This window comes from Globicephala melas, chromosome 18, assembly GCF_963455315.2.
Source record: "Globicephala melas chromosome 18, mGloMel1.2, whole genome shotgun sequence".
Taxonomy (NCBI): domain Eukaryota; kingdom Metazoa; phylum Chordata; class Mammalia; order Artiodactyla; family Delphinidae; genus Globicephala; species Globicephala melas.
In genome coordinates, this window is record NC_083331.1 from 21,093,463 (window position 1) to 21,108,985 (window position 15,523).

General features: G+C 45.8%; 1 protein-coding gene across 1 annotated transcript in view; it reads right to left on the reverse strand.

The window, feature by feature from the left end:
- SLC25A30 (solute carrier family 25 member 30) overlaps positions 1-15,523 on the reverse strand; it is an 88,455-nt gene that overhangs the window by 35,940 nt on the left and 36,992 nt on the right. The window lies entirely within an intron of this gene.

The following is a 15,523-nucleotide window of genomic DNA, read 5'->3' on the forward strand; positions in this document are numbered from 1 at the left end:
CAGTGAGCCATGGCTGCTGAGCCTGCGCGTCCGGAGCCTGTGCTCCGCAACGGGAGAGGCCACAACAGGGAGAGGCCCGTGTACCGCAAACAAAAAAAACAAAACAAAAAAATGGCTCAAGTAGAAAAGCGGTCCCATTCATATTAAGTCAGTGTACAAAACTATAAATAAAATGTGTACAGTGAATTGTCTTTTAGACAAAAAAAAAAAAATCTTGGAGTCCCTATAAGATGGATGGTGGTACTTTCAGCATCTATCAAGAAAATTCACACCGAACTTGAGGACCCTCTGAATAACCTTGGGTTCCCACAAGGGTCCTGATCCACGGGTTGGAAATCACTGCTCTAGGGAATAGTAACATGGTTATATCATTATAACCAGTTTTGAAACAACAAGAATAACAAAAAAGAAATGTAAGTCAAGAAACAAATCTACTAACTACTCAGTGCCAGTCCCTGCTAAACACAGCTAATTTCTCACCTATTCTTTGCTCTCACCTTTGCACTGTAACAGCCCTTCATATGTGCGTTTTATCTGACTACAGTCAAGACACCCAGATGGCAATATGGAAATGAAGACCTGAATTCTACTCAATCTTGGCCAAACTGTATTAGCTCTCCGACCTTGATTAATTAATTTCTCTAAGTCCTCAGTTGCAAAATGCAAACAATACCTCCCTTACAGAATGTTAAATGAGGTGATGTGTGCAAAAACACACTCTGTAAAATGTAGGTGCCGTGGAAATATCTTCTAAATTCATCTGGCTATGTCACTCATGAGCTTAAAATTCTTCCTTGTCTTCCCAGTGTCTTCAGAATCAAGGATAAGCCCTTAGCCTGGCAGAGAAGCCCCTCCCTCTGTGGTTTTTAGAGCTTCCAGTCACAGGAATCAGTTCCCCATCCTCCCCTGTTCATCTGCCTCTCAACCCTGCGTTCTAAAGTCTGGCCATCTCAAGGAGCTGGACTCTTCACCGTATTTCCATTTCGGCCCTTTATTAGCACATTGTGTATGCCACTGTTTAGAATAGTAAGGTCCTCAAACAAGCCACAGTCTATAAGTTGGGCTATGCCAGGCCTCATGAGGAGGCAGCAAGAACCATTCCTCACCCACATCTTGGTTTTCATCATCTTGGTAGTTACATTTGTACTGTGATGAAGAACAAATGATTTGGAATCAGCTAGAATTTAATAAGTGTGTATGCAACTAACTTAAACTACAGGAATGATATTGATAGATTGTAATATGGCCCTACATTTGTCAGGAAGGAGTCTCTTGAGTTTTTCTGGATGCTTGATGCCATGCAGAATGAAAGGCCTGAATCAGACCACTTTTAGGGTAGCCTTCAGTGATCGGTGGTGGGGAGAACATTGTATCTGAGACATCTGGTCACCTTCCCCTGCTCTTGGCAAAGTGGAGCAGTAATGAGCGATAGCTACTCCTAACAAGAACAGCTGGATAGGCGGTGTTCCCAGCTGGTATGCTCGGGGAATGAGCCAGTGAAATTCTTTATCCTCACCTCTTACAGCAGTGGATACCAACCAGGAGATTTGCCCCCCAGAGGACATTTGGCAATGTCTGGAGACATTTTTTTTTTTTTTTTGGGTTGCGTTGGGTCTTCATTGCTGCCCACGGGCTTTCTTTAGTTGTGGCAAGAGGGCTTCTCACTGTGGTGGCTTCTCTTGTTGCGGAGCACAGGCTCTAGGGCATGTGGGCTTCAGTAGTTGTGGCTTGCAGGCTCTAGAGCGCAGGCTCAGTAGTTGTGGTGCACAGGCTTCAGTAGTTGTGACTCGCAGGGTGTGGAGCGCAGGCTCAGTAGTGTGGCGCACGGGCTTAGTTGCTCCGTGGCACGTGGGATCTTCCCGGACCAGGGATTGAACCCGTGTCCCCTGCACTGGCAGGCAGATTCTTAACCACTCCGCCACCAGGGAAGTCCCTGGAGACATTTTTGGTTGTCACAACTGACTGATAGCTACTAGCATCTTTTGAGTAGGGACCAGACCTGCTGCTAAACATCCTACGATGCCCAGGAAAGGCCTCCACAACAAAGAACTATCAAAACAGCAATAGGGCTGTGGTTTGAAAAATCCTGTTTTGTAGGAATGTTGCTTTTGGTATATGTTTTTCTTGGTTACAGGTGCTCTTTTGAGAGCACATCTTTTGCATAGGTCTGTGAGTGTTCATTTGTATAAAATAGTTGCAGCTCCCTGAACATGCCATTGCTCCCTTTCACCTCTGGAACCTTGCACACGCTAAGGTGCACCTGCTAAGTTCTTTCTCTTGCTAATTTCTTCTCATCCTTCAGGCTTCAGTTTGGACATCATCTCCTCCAGGAAGTCTCTCCTGATTCCTAAAATCTAGGCACAGTAGGTGCCCCCATGCACACCCATCCTGCGATCAGAACAGTTACGGCACTGCAGTAGAATTAACGTTTTCTTTGTCAGTCTCCCCGCCAGACAGTAAGCTCCTCGGGGTGGGGACGCAGTCTCGCTCACTACTGTATGCCTAGTACCCAGTACAGCACCTGATGTGGTAGGCAGTCAATTAATATACACACATTTGAAGAGTCTACATAATCTGGGATCTGCAGAGACATGAAAGGCTTTTCAAAATGGTCCACCCCGTCTTCCTCTCATTGATATCAGTTGTGTGTTTTGTTTGATCAAAGCTTCCCTAGTTGTGCTTCAGTAGAGAAAATGGAAGAATAGTGCAGAGAATCTCACGTGAATTCTGGTGAGCTGTACTTGGAGATCTCATTTATCTACCTTTACGCTACTCTCTGCATTGTTTTCCTTTTTAGTAGCCTTTTAGTAGCCTTTTAATTTTTATGCCCAGGAGCTGGCAAACTATGGTCTATGGGCCAAATATGGACAGTTGCCTGTTTTTGTATAGCCATAGAAATGGTTGTTACATCTTTTTAATGGTTACTTTTTTTTTTTTTTTTTTTGCCAGACCGCACATGGCACGTGGGATCTCAGTTCCCGGAACAGGGATCGAACCCGTGACCCCAGCCATGGAAGCACAGAGTGCTAACCACTGGACCGCCAGGGAATTCCCAATAGTTACATTTTGAATGGCTATGTAAGTACCTACAGAATAGCCTCAATTTTGCCTCCTGGACTAAAGAGCGAAATATTTACAATCTGGTCCTCTACAGAAGGAGCTTGCTGACCACTGCTGTATCCTTCAGCGTATTTGCATTTAAATATTCCATTCTGGTCTCAGCTGTGCTTTGGCTATTGTGTCATCAGCCTGTTGGGGCTCATTTGGTAAAGGGGGAAGAGCACAGCCTTGTGACAGCTGATGGTAGCAGAACCGACTATCATGAGACCCTCACAAAGACCCCTGGCACCTGACAGGACAGATTTGTACCATGATTCTCTTAATACAAGCAATGCAGTTTACACACTTAACCAAATTCTCTTGCACCTTCACTTTAAAATCATAAATATAAAATCAATTACACACTTCAAATTGAAATCACAAGGTATTCTGTCAGATTCTCTAGAGTATAGTTTCTATTTTTATTACAGACACTGCACATAAATAACAGACACGTAAGTGTTGTGTTACACTTCCAAGGTTAGTACTAAAAATATTAGTACTATGGGCTTGATTTAGCTCACCATTGCTATATTTAATTCTAAACCTTCTCGGGGTTATATAATCATATAATAATGTACCCAACTAACAGCAGATTTACTAGCTCAGGTCAGCTGAGTAACTAGATAATGAAAAAAATCAGGACATCAATAAGATTATCTTGAAGTGTTGTGAGATACACTCCAGTTATGTGTTCCCTTTTTACAGAGGAGCTGTGTCTGATACGTAGCAGGGACCTCAAGTCTAAGCCTTTCACTTGGAATTTCATTTCTCTATCTTCATCCCTGGTCATTTTCCCTCAGCAAACCCAATTTGTTTGTTTTAGAGCCTGATTTAGGTGGAGAGAGAGAGAGAAGCAAGTCACATTTAAAGGACTGAGAATACTAACAATTTCAAACTTCTCAACAGCAATACTGGAAGCTAGAAAACAACGGAGCAATGCCTTAAATGTGAGGGAAAATTATTGCCAAACTGTAACGCCATATCTAAACCAAAAATTTTAAAAGCTACAGACGTGCAAGGTCTCAAAGAATTAGCCTCTCCTGTATGTGTCCTCAGAAAAGCTAATAAAGGATATATTTCCTCAAAACTAAGGAATAAACTTTTTTTAAAGGTTTACATGGGAAATAGGAGCTCCAACACAGGAGGGTGGGGAAAGGACTTCCTAAGATGACAGTGAAAATCAATCTCAGGACGACAGCAACCAGCCTAGATCAGAGCAGGGATACAAAGAGATCCTGGAAATATATTGCAGAGAAAAACTGATAAATCACCTGATGTTTGTGAAAGTAGTGATAGGGGGCTTTAACTACAAAGAGACGGTTTGGGGATGAATTTGAAATAGGCACCCAGAAAAGTAAGCCCAATTATTATCATTTTTTGCCGTGCTCGGCCTCTCTCTAGTTGCGGCGAGCGGGAGCTACTCTTCATTGTGGTGCTTCTCATTGTGGTGGCTTCTCTTGTTGCGGAGCACAGGCTCTAAGCACGGAGGCTTCAGTAGTTGTGGCACTCAGGCTTAGTTGCTCCGTAGCATGTGGGATCTTCCCGGACCAGGGCTTGAACCCGTGTCCCCTGAATTGGCGGGCAGATTCTTAACCACTGTGCTACCAGGGAAGTCCCCAAAAACCTTTTAAATGATGACCATTTTTAATTCCAGGGAAAACCAGAGGTCATAAAAAGAAGAAACATAATCATGGTATACTACATGGCTCAGCTATCAATAACATTTACAAAGTCAGAGTAATTAAAACACTACATATTGGGAATTCCCTGGTGGCACAGTGGCTAGGACTCCGTGCTTCCACTGCAGGGGGCAGGGGTTCGATCCCTAGTCTGGGAACTAAGATCCTGCAAGCCGTGAGGCACTGCTAAAGAAAAATGTTCATTAAAAAAAAAAAACACCTATATATTGGTTTAACCAAAACTGGTGATTAAATTGTAATTAGAGGATAGTGAAGACCTCTGTGTGTCTGTGTGGGTAGGTGTGAGAGTGAGTGTGGATGGGCGTAAATCTTTGTCTTCAGAAGAAGGAAGTCTATAGATATCAAAGGAGAAAAATCAGGAAATGGCAGCTAAATCAGCTTATTAGAAATCAAGGAGGTAAATGCCAGAAGAAACAGCTGAGGACTTCCCTGGTGGCGCAGTGGTTAAGAATCCGCCTGCCAATGCAGGGGACACAGGTTCGAGCTCTGGTCCAGGAAGATCCCACATGCCGTAGAGCAATTAAGCCCGTGTGCCACAACTAGTGAGCCTGCGCTCTAGCCCGCGAGCCACAACTACTGAAGCTCACATGCCTAGAGCCCATGCTCTGCAACAAGAGAAGCCACCGCCATGAGAAGCCCCCGCTCAACGCAACTAGAGAAAGCCCACGCACAGCAACGAAGACCCAATGCAGCCAAAAATTAATTAATTTTTTAAAGAAAGAAAGAAAAGAGCATGGGGAAGGCCTACCTGCTCTTTACTGCCTCTGGTCACAATCCATGTGCAAGAATTAGTCCCAAAGCCCCACTAAGATACCAAGATGCTGGGAAGTGTGCTTTAATTGTATATCTAGGGGAAAAAAATGGATTTTGGTGAATATCTGGTGAATCTCTTCCCACTTTGGCGGAATGTACTTGCAGGAGGGAAGGTATATGATAATAGCTAGCCTCTCATGTCCACTCTTGCCTCCCTCATCCATCTCCACAGAGCACAGTGACCTGGATCAAGTCTTACTGCTGCCTAAAAGCTTTCCACTGTACTTAGCATTAGCCCCCAAATCCTTATGCCAGCCTTGGAGGCCAGCATGACATGGGTTCTTCCACTGTGCCAAGCTCTTCTTCATCTGCACAGGTTGTCACCTCTGCTCGGAATACTACCGTCCTGCTCCCTCTTTTCACAACCTGACATTTACCCATGTTTTTAGTCTCAGGCCAAATGTTGCTTCATCCAAGAGGCCACTGTGATAGTCACAGTAACAGCCCCAAAGAACTCTATGTCCTAATCCCTGGAATCTGTGACTATGTTAGGCCACGGGTTCGTGGCCCAGTCCGGGAAGATCCCACACGCCTCGGAGCAGCTGGGCCCGTGTGCCATGGCCGCTGAGCCTGCGCGTCCAGAGCCTGTGCTCCGCAACGGGAGAGGCCACAACAGTGAGAGGCCTGCGTACCGCAAAAAAAAAAAAAAAAAAAAAAAAGATTACAGATAGAATTAAGGTGGCTAATCAGCTGGCCTTCAGGTAGGGAGGTTATTTGGGATTATCCAAGACAATGAGATAGTGAGTGGGTCCGATGTAATCTCATGGGTCCTTATAAGTGAAAGAGGGAGGTGGAAAGGTCAGAGATACAATATGACTGTGGAAGTAGGTTGGAGTGATTTGATGTGAGAAGAACTCTACCTGCCATTGTCGGCTTTGAAGATGGAAAAGAGTCATAAACCAAGGAATGTGGGCAGCACCAAAAGCTGCCCAATCAGTCAAGGAAACTGATTCTCCCCTGGAGCCACCAGAAGGAATACAGCCCTGAAACGCCCTTGAGTTTTGTCTAATGAGTTCCAGTCCAGACTTCTGACCTCTAGAACAAAAGATAATAAATGTTTATTGTTTTATAGCATCAGGTTTGTGGTAATTTGTCATAGCAGCAATAGGACACTAATCCATGCTCGCTAACTCTTCCCTGACCACCCTCATCTCCCTGCCATGTCAGCTGGGTCTGCAACTAATCTCTCTCCCCAACAAGACCTCTGTTCTTCCCTTGCACATCTGGATCTCTGGCGGGTCCATGCCTGGGTCTTCTGGGACCTCTTCTGGGAACTGACCTTCACTTCTCCCGGTCTCTCCATAAACACTCAGGAATGTGTTGAAGTTTTTCCCCTCCAATTTTTTTTCTTTTTTCTCTCTCCCCCACCCCCGGCCCCCCACTGCCTGGATCTTAGGTCCCCGACCAGGGAGCGCTGAGTCCCAACCACTGGACCGCCAGGGAATTCCCTCCCCTCTGGTTTTGCACCTGGTGAGTTGACAGGCAGAACAGTCAGGTAGGAGGGGGAACAAAAAAGTGTAAACACCTCCATGAAAATGGCTCAAAGGGTCCACATGCCTGGCGAATTTCTCTGCCTCCACAAAGGAGGGGATTTGGCATCCAACTCAGGAGAACTTTAAAAGTTATTTATCTTCTTTATAATTCTCAGTTCTCTTCAAAGTAAAATCATAAACATACTTTCTTCGGAGGGTTTTTGTAAGAATTAAAGGAAATAAATGAAATCGTGACCACAGTGCCTTGCATATAATCAACATCACTATTGCCATTGTTAGTATTGCCGCCATCATGATTGTCATTATTCCAAATGACTCTTTCATGTTATATACAAAAGGCCCACTCCATTGGGAATTCCCTGGAGGTCCAGTGCTTAGGACTCTGCGCTCTCACTGCCGAGGGCCTGGCTTCAATCCCTGTTTGGCCAAAAAAAAAAAAAGGCCCACTCCATTTAAGTAAAACCAGTATTGCTAACAGGGTAAGAGTCTAAAATTAAAGCCTTTCACGTTTCTTAGTGGTTTTGTCCTGAGATTTACACTCAGCACTTCCAATTAATTTTTATTGAGTGATACAGCTTCAAAAATGTAATAGGAACAGAAACCAAAATGGCTACTTACTTGCTCTTACGGCAAGTCATGTCTTTGAAATACTATGAAAATTAGCCAATTCAACGTGCCCCCCCCCAAAAAAAAAATCATTCTGGGCTTTAATTACAATTGTCTGCACTTTTTTTTTTTTTTTTTTTTTTGGCGGTGCCCAGAGGCATGTGGGATCTTAGTTCCCACTACCGGGACCAGGGATGGAGCCCGCGCACCCTGCAGTGGAAGCGCGAAGTCTTAACCACTGCACTGCCAGGGAAGTCCCTGTCTGCATTTCTCTTTTATTTTATTTTATTTTTATTTACATTGGGTCTTCGTTGCTGCGCACGGGCTTCCTCTAGTTGCAGGGAGCGGGGGCTACTCTTCGTTGCAATGGGCGGGCTTCTCACTGCGGTGGCTTCTCTTGTTGCGGAGCACAGGCTGTAGGCGCGCGGGCTTCAGTAGTTGTGGCTCACGGGCTCTAGAGTGCAGGCTCAGTAGTTGTGGTGCACAGACTTAGTTGCTCCGCGGCATGTGGGATCTTCCTGGACCAGGGCTCGAACCTGTGTCCCCTGCATTGGCAGGCGGATTCTTAACCACTGCGCCACCAGGGAAGTCCTGCATTTCTTTAAGTCAATCATTTGGTTAAATATTTTACTCCCTTTCTGGGTGCCCTCATGTAGACACTGCCTAGGAAACTATCAGACTTCAGTTTATCAGAAGCAAAATAAAGGGGCCAACTGAAATCTCCAGTAGATAGAATAAATGGCTTTTTCCGCAAAAAAGGATTTGGGGAAGTGTAAGTAATCCGGGCCACCTGATGCTGAGAGGCACAGGACAAAAGGAGGTTAACAGGTAGCCTCTGCAGGGTAATTTTAGCCAGAGCTCCCTGCAGCGTGCTTCTTGGGGCCGGGAGGGAGGTCTGTGCGCTCGCCAGCGTCTATAGAAATGCCCTAGAGGGCTTCCCTGGTAGCGCAGTGGTTAAGGATCTACCTGCCAATGCAGGGGACACTGGTTCAAGCCCTGGTCCGGGAAGATCCCACATGCCACAGAGCAACTAGGTCTGTGCACCACCACTACTGAGCCTGCGATCTAGGGCCCGCGAGCCAAAACTGCTGAGCCTGTGCTCTAGAGCCCGCAAGCCACAACTACTGAGCCTGCGCTCTAGAACCTGCAAGCCACAACTACTAAAGCCCACGCGCTTAGAGCCCGTGCTCTGCAACAAGAGAAGCCACCGCAATGAGAAGCCCGCGCACCGCAACGAAGAGTAGTCCCTGCTCGCCACAGCTAGAGAAAAGCCCGCATGCAGCAACAAAGACCCAACGCAGCCAAAAATAAATAAAACAAAATAAAATAAATAAATAAAATTTAAATTAAAAAAAAAAGAAAGAAATGCCGTAGAATGTTCGAGGACATTCACAAAATAACTGGGGACAGCAAAGCCAGGACTGACACTGTTTTTACCACTGGAAAGTCAAAAAGTTGTATAACCAGTGACAGTCATGCTCTTGGTTCTTGGAACTTGCCTTTGGGGCAGATGGTCACACTAAATTTTTGCCCCTGATAAAGAGCACAGTACTCGGAACACACACATGACATTTCCATCCTGGTAATATTTGGAGGGTCTGGGCAGCAGGCGAGGCCTGAGGCTGGCAGTGCTCAGATCTGAACAGTGCTAAAGGGACTGCAGCCATTTCTGTCCACGGCTTTCAAATCTGAACTTGTTAAACTGTAACCCACATTAGGAAACACATTGTACATCATGACCCAGTACACATACACACACACACACACACACACACAACTGAGGCAAACATTTCGGGAAAGAATACTTACTATGACTACAATGCACTCTGATATTTATTATTCTATTTTCTTTCATTTTGTTCATACTATTCATAACCCACTAAATGGAAAACCCACAGTTTGAAAAATACTGGTTATAAAAGTCAAATCAAATTATACTCTCTCCGAGTTATTCTGTAATTAGAGGGGCCTCTGCAGCCCTCCTTTCCTATCTCTACAGTTAGAGGAGGTGAGTGCCTAGAAGAGAGGCAGCCACTGTCTGATTGCGGACAATGCTCTCAGAGCACAGGGTCCTCTTCTCGCGAGATGGCAACACCTGCCCTGCCTCCTTCATTGGACTGCCGTGAGGATCCCATGAGCTGACTCTGCGAGTATGCCAAAGAAGGGGAAAGGGCTCTGCGACAAACGCTGTTAAGGTTGAATAGTGACTTGGCCATCCGATAACTCATCTTAAGGACTTAACCTGGAAAATTCCTCTCCCAGTGGGTGAATCAAAGGAGAGATTCTATTTTCATGTCACACCAAGTCCACTCATGGCCTTGAACCTGACTCAGTTTGGTCATCATTTGCTGGTTTTGCTGTGAATTAACTGCTATCTAAGCCACCATAAGGTGGTTAAACAACAAATCCTCAGCAAACAAACAGCTTCTCACTGAGAGGTTTCTGAGAATTGGGACAGATGTCCGGTAACAGTCAGAAAGATAGCTTTTTCTTCATTAAAGTCTATACCGAATCCATAAGCGCATGGCTCCTGGGGTGAGTCTGCGGGCAGTGCCAACAGTCTTTTCAACACAGAGGACCAGATCATCCTCAGCATTCGTGATCACTTGTTCAAAAACGTATCTTTGATGCAGACGTAGAGAATGGACTTGAGGCCACGGGGAGGGGGAAGGGTAAGCTGGGGCGAAGTGAGTGGCATGGACATATATACACTACCAAATGTAAAATAGATAGCTAGTGGGAAGCAGCCACATAGCACAGGGAGATCAGCTCCGTGCTTTGTGACCACCTAGAGGGGTGGGAAAGGGAGGGTGGGAGGGAGACGCAAGAGGGGGGGGATATGGGGATATATGTATACATATAGCTGATTCACTTTGTTATAAAGCAGAAACTAACACAACATTGTAAAGCAATTATACTCCAATAAACATGTTAAAAAACAAACAAACAAAAAACCATATCTTTGGGTCTGGATAGAGGGATGGTTGCACAACACTGTAAATACACTAAATGCCACTAAATACACTTTTTAAATGGTTAGGTCTATCTTATGTGAATTTCACCTCAATTTAATTATTTTATTTATTTATTTTTTTGCCACAACGCACGTCATGCAGGACCTTAGTTCCCCAACCAGGGATCGAACCAGCGCCCCCTGCAGTGGAAGTGCGTGGTCCTAACCACTGGACCGCCAGGGAAGTCCGTCACCTCAATTTTTTTTAATGGAAAAAAAAGAGGAAAAAAAGAAAAAAACAGAGGAATACATACCACCAGAGCAATGTAGGGGTTTTTTGTTGTTGTTGCTGTTTTATTTATTTATTCTAGATTTCTGATACTCTGGGTAGTCAATGCAGAAAACTTTTAGGGCTTTAACTTTGAGCAAATGAAGCTAGAAAGGCAGATAACTCTTTGTAAATAGTAAAACAGCCCCAATCCCCACCTCCACCCCCCAAAAAAGGCCAGTCTGACACAGCTTAGCAAATAGCCTAGAACTAGGAATCCAGGACCAGCCACAGTTTAATTACCTCCTCTGGAAAGTCTCAGGGAGCCTCCCTCCCCCACGGTCCCCTTGGTCACCCCTGAGATGACCAAGACTGGTAGGTGGAAAGCGATCCTTCACCCCGGTCACACTACTAGACCAAGGGAGCCAAGCCAGCCAGAGGCCTGAGGTGGCCTTGAACGAGCACCCGCCCCATAGGGGTGCCTCCCGTGGACAGTGAGTGCTGTCCAGCTGAATCCCTCTTGGGACTTCGATAGAAGACACAGGAAAAGCCCTGGAAAAGGCAGAAGGAGCAGGTTCAGAGGCAAAATATCTGAGTCGCCATCATGGCAGAGCCCAAAGCATGGATCCACAGCGCCCCATTCTGAAGAGTCGCCTACCAGGCATTGTTGTGATGGTGTCGCCAGAGCTGCTATCGGAGGAATGGAGCAAAGACTACACGTGGGACCGTCTTACCCTGCCTGACGGTGTAGCCTGAGACAACTTCCAGTGTCTTCCCGTTTCCTTTACCTCCCTGTGGAGCCTGTAAGTGGAAGTCACCTAAGGAGGTGTCTTGACTTGAAACTGGGTAGAATCTGATTTAAGTGCCACAAAAGGAAGCAACCCAAAGGATTCTGGCCACTCGCCGCTTCCCTGATGGGCTGCTCTCTGATGTTATTGGTAGGACAGCTTCTCCCTAACCCTCCTCTGCTTTGTCAGCCTCCAGTACAGAAGCTGGGAAACGTAATACTTCCTTTCCCAGTCCTTCTGCAGCTAAGCATGGCCAAGTGACAAGTTCCGGCCAAAGAGACAAAGGTGCCGCTCCTGTGGGGAAGGGAGAGTGTCTGAGGAAGCTTTTACTTTTTAATAAAAGGGCCAGGCCCAGGAGCAGCGGCCACAGGCACTGCCCTTCCCCATCCTCCCACCTGTAATACAGACATGGTACCTGGAGCTGTGGCAGCCGATCACAAAATGACAAGCATGGTAACAAAAGACCACGTGCTAAGAGGGGCAGGACCGGAAGACAGTCAGGGTCCTTACTGGCATTGTTGGGAAGCTACGCCAATGCCTGTAGCTTCCGACCTCCAGACTTCTGGTTCTATGAGAAAAGTATCGTTTTAAGCAGGCATTATTACTTGCAGATTTCCTATGTGATAACACTAACACGTATACTAGTGTATACATAAAACTAATAACAAAATATGTCTTATAGATTTATAATTTCCTTAAGTACACTTCTAAAAATTGCACATTATTCATTCCACAGAGGCATCCAATTGTTCCAACAACTCCTTATACAATCTCCAGTTTTAAACATCACGTTGGGTTTTGCTAAGGAGATGCACGAAGGGGACCCAGCCTCTGCACAGGTCAGTGCCTAGGCTCTGCGGAGGCATCTGAAAGGGAATAATTTATGTCTGAATGTGCCTCTTACACAGACACTGCTCACGTTGGCTACTGGACGTGGTTTCATGCAGTAAGAACGTGAAGAACCGAATTATTGACGCAGTTAAGCATATCTGATCACTGCTTATGTTAAAGACAACTATCACAGAATCGATGCAACTACATAAAATAATTAGCGGATGGTTCCTAGAGAGATACAAGCCACACGCATATGGTCTATTCAAAATGCTCACTGTATTTATGAGTTGAAGAGCACATCCTTTCAGCAGCCCACATAACAGGAACTCTAAATCGAGCAGACACTCAACCAGGGCTGGTTAACTAACAAAGTCCTCTGCAGAACAAGCAGCAGCCACGTCTCCACCCCATGCTTATGTTGAAACTGATAATGTCGGGTCGGGTTTCTCTCATCATCACCGTCCGTCCCCACAGGTCAAGGCCGGTTCTCACTTGACGGGCTGAGTCACATGAACATGCCTTCCTCTCAGAGTGGACAAATGCCAGACTTGTTCCACTGACATCACACAGGGGCTCTGAACTGATAGCAGTCCCTAAATATATGACCAGGAGCCCCTGTCCTTAATTTAGATTTTCCAGCAGCCTGGAGAAAATTCTACAGCCAGAGCGACAAGGACACACATCACCACTGTTCCCCTTTCACCTACTTACCTTAGGTGAGGCCTATCGATCAGTTCAAGAGAATGCCCTCCACACTCTGACTCAACCGTCTCTTACCCAAATTAAAAAAAGTCCTATATAAACAAACAGGATGACCCTTTCCCCAGATATGTTTCCTTTCATCAGAATTCATGGAAAAATAAAAACTAAGGATGGTTTCTGTGTGATGTTCACTGTTCGCTTTCCATTTATGCTGTAAAGAAAAAATGCTGGTGGGATGGCCAGGGGGCTTTCGCAGTTGATGTGACTAATGAACAGTGTTAGGTAAATTATAATCAGTGACGCCCATCTGGAGATTCTCAAGAGCAGGCTGACAGTTGTTTTCTGACCTCCGTTTTCTGTGAGAATATCACAAGAATACCGTCAGGGCTTATCCATAATGAAGGTCTCCAAGTTCACATTTTATTATTTGCACTCACTCCCTAACAACACTTTACCTTAAAATGAACCATGACAGCCAACTATCCTAGGAGAAGAGGAGGGAGGTACATTGTCTAACAGTGACGCTTCCACAGCCAGCCCTGGGAGAGATGTAAAAAGATTCTCCAGTGTAGAACAGTGGGGCTTCTGATTGCTAATTTGGTCTAACCATGGTTTGCAAATTTAACTTCCTTTGAAGATTTATATTCACTTAATTCTCTGGTCCAGGAAAGCAGAATTGAATTTCCAGCCACTAGTGTGTATCCTGAGTCTTGAGTCTTATTTCCCTTTGTATTTAGTAAAAAGCAGAGAATGAAATAGAGCAAGAGAAAACATGCCTAGGAAAAAAACTGATAAAACCTGTGGAGAGTGGTAGGTAAAAGTGGAAACACCCACATTCGACCATGAATCCTACGTGCAGCTATGGAAAATAAGAATTATTTCCTCACCTTGGTCATTTATATACTCATGCATTCATGACTGAACCATCACTGATTAAGTACCACGTTGTGTACAAGGGGAAAGAAGACTTTAAAGACTTTGCCTTTAGAGATTTATGGTCTAATGAAAAAGAAAAAAAAAGAACCTAACAATTATTTAATGGTCTGAACAGGCTTTTGGAAAGCTTCCTGGGGGAGATGACACTTGAGATGCCCAAGTCTTGAAGAATCAATGTAGGTTTCCCAGTTGAAGAGCTACATAACACAGTGATAGTGGGAACTGGGGAGGTGAGCAAGGCAGAATGCACAGAGCCTGACTGGTCACCCTGGAGGTGGAGGAGAAGTAGTTGAGGCAGACGCCTGGGCTCCTGACTTGTGTCCAAAGGTGTCTGGTGGTGCCACTCAGAGCAGAGACTGCGGGGAAGAAGGCAGCTTAGAGGTAAAGGAGATGCTTCTGTTTGAGGTATGCTGGTTTAAGGTGTCTGAGAGACTTTACATGGAAGTGTCTAAGTCAATTTGTTACACGGCTCTAGAGCTCAGGAAATAAGTAGGAGCTAGAAATGAATGTAGACTAACTGAAGTTATACAAGCAGCAGGGGAGTCCACAGCTCTGGCTGTGGGCTCCCAGGGACAGTGAGATGAGCGATGGTTGAGAAGCCATCTCCGAAGAGGCCAACACGGAGCCATGGGCCAGAGAGCCAGTGAGGGGGCAGCGCCCCTGGGAAGGAATGGCCGACCCATCACTTACCAAAGGACAAATGAGATAAACTCTGGGGGGGAGGATACTACCTTTTCTTCTGAGAAAGAAGTGAAGAACCAAGGGAGGATAAAAAGAGGACTCAGAGACGAAGAAAAAGGCAAATAAGAGTGTCAGAGACACATGGGAGTTGAGATTACCTACAACAGCTGGTGACACACACTAGCCCAGGAGTTGAATGACATCACGCTTCCCACAAAAGACGGGAAGCATGGTGGAGCTCTGGGTCGGCTCCGTCGCTAACAAGCTGCGTCTGACCATCTCTCAGCAAAGACGTGAACCTGGGCGACCTCAAAGTTTCCTTACTCCTTTAAGACGGACTCTGTTCATGCAAATGGCGTCCTAGCCTTTCTCCAATTCCTCCTCAAAGGGTCCCACTGAGTCCCAGGGAATGGAATCAGACCAGGTGCTGCGGTAGGTGAGACAGGTCTACTCACAGGGGTCTCCCACCCTAGAGAACCCTGGAGTCCCTGTTTCCCTGGTTAGAACAGGAAGAGCTGCCCCAGCTCAGCAGGGCCACTGATGCCCGGAGTTAGAACACAGGGAGTTTGGCAGTGCAACAGGGCGCTGGCGCAGGTCCCAGGCCTTTTGGGTTCAAGCACAGGTGTGTCAGCTCCCACTTTCCTCCC